Source organism: Lytechinus pictus, chromosome 12, assembly GCF_037042905.1.
Source record: "Lytechinus pictus isolate F3 Inbred chromosome 12, Lp3.0, whole genome shotgun sequence".
Classification (NCBI taxonomy): domain Eukaryota; kingdom Metazoa; phylum Echinodermata; class Echinoidea; order Temnopleuroida; family Toxopneustidae; genus Lytechinus; species Lytechinus pictus.
The window spans coordinates 17,576,225-17,577,823 of NC_087256.1; the positions used below are offsets into that span (position 1 = coordinate 17,576,225).

General features: G+C 27.5%; 1 non-coding gene across 1 annotated transcript; it reads left to right on the top strand.

Moving 5' to 3' along the window:
* Window positions 1-1,506: 1,506 nt before the first annotated feature.
* TRNAK-CUU (transfer RNA lysine (anticodon CUU)) lies at window positions 1,507-1,579 on the top strand. The gene has a single exon. It is a non-coding gene; the product is annotated as a tRNA-Lys (tRNA).
* The last annotated feature ends 20 nt before the right edge of the window (window positions 1,580-1,599 follow it).

Genomic DNA, 1,599 nt, shown 5'->3' on the forward strand with positions numbered 1-1,599 from the left:
AAAAGAAATGAAAAGAAAGACAAAGGAAAAGTTTAGTTAAGTGAAACAAAGTAAAGTAAAGAAAAGAAAATAAAAGTGTATAAAAGAAAAGCAAATTAAAGAAAAGGAAAAAAGGAAGGGAAGAGAAAAGAAAGGAAAATAAAGGGAATGGAAATACTATAAAATATAATAAAAGAATTGAAAAGGGAAAGGTAAGGTCAACTAAAGCAAAGAAAAGAAAAAAGAAAGTAAAGAAAAAAAGTAAATAGTAGAAAATTAAAGAAAGTAAATTAACGAAAAAAATAATTTAAGTAAAAAAAAGAAAAGAAATGTAAAGCAAGGTAAAGTACAGAAAAGGAAAGAAAAAAGGGAAAGTGAAACAAAATATAGAATAGAAAAGCAAAGAAAAGTAAAAGGAGAAAAGGAAAAAGGGAGAAAACAAAAAAAAGATAAGATAAAAAAGAAAAGAAGATGAAAAGAAAAGAAAAGATAGTGAAAATAATCCAAAAGAGGAACATACAAGAAAAACTAAATAAAATCAGAATTTTAAAAATGCATTTAATAAAATCATTGTTATTCATGAAAGAACAGAAAGGAATAAAGAAAGAATAGATAAGTAGAGCAGGGTAAGCTAAAAAAATACAAAAGAGAAAAAGGAAAGTAAAGAAAATAAAGTAAAGAAAAGTTAAGAAAAGAAAATAAAAGAGAAAAGAGAAAGTAAAGTAAACTTTTTTTTGGACTTTTCAAAATGAAACTTCATTTACAATCAAACTATAACATATATACAAATAAAATATCAGAATAATATACTTTATAAGTACAAATAAGGACTCATATAAACAAACCAAGAAATTACATTAAACAACCAGTAAAGCAAAGGTAGGCTTACATTCCTACATTAAAAAAGACCAAACTATGAAAGAACAGAAAGGAATAAAGAGAGAATAGATAAGTAAAGCAAGGTAAGCTAAAAAAAAATAGAAAAGAGAAAAAGGAAAGTTAAGAAAGCAAAGTAAAGAAAAGTTAAGAAAAGAAAATAAAAGAAAAATAAAGTTAAGTAAAGAAAAATAGAAAAGAAATATTAGCCAAAGTAAAGTAGAGAAAATGAAAGAAAAAAGGGAGAGTTAAACAAAATATAGGATACAAGAGCAAAGAAATATGAAAAGAAAAGAAAGACAAAAGAAAAGAAAAAAGCTACATACAGGAATTAAACAAAAGTAAAATGCAGTGAAATCCTTGGATTGTATCATAATAATATCATTGTTCTTCATTAAGTGCTCAATGAAAGCGGAATATTATTTGACTTGTGTGCTATTTGTTTTTGCTTTTGATGGTATTCCTGCATTCACGTCATGTAATGCATAAAAAAATCAATAATATATTACATTCAAAAGTCACGGTAGACAGGGCAGGTGGAAATAAAACTCAAATGCATGACAGACGGTATTTCTATGGATGAATGACACACCTCGAGATGGCGTTAGCCAACTTTTTCGAGTAAGTTATGTTAACCTTAAATGCTCGCTAGCCCGGTTAGCTCAGTCGGTAGAGCATGGGACTCTTAATCCCAGGGTCGTGGGTTCGAGCCCCACATTGGGCGCACATATTTTTTTCCTTTTT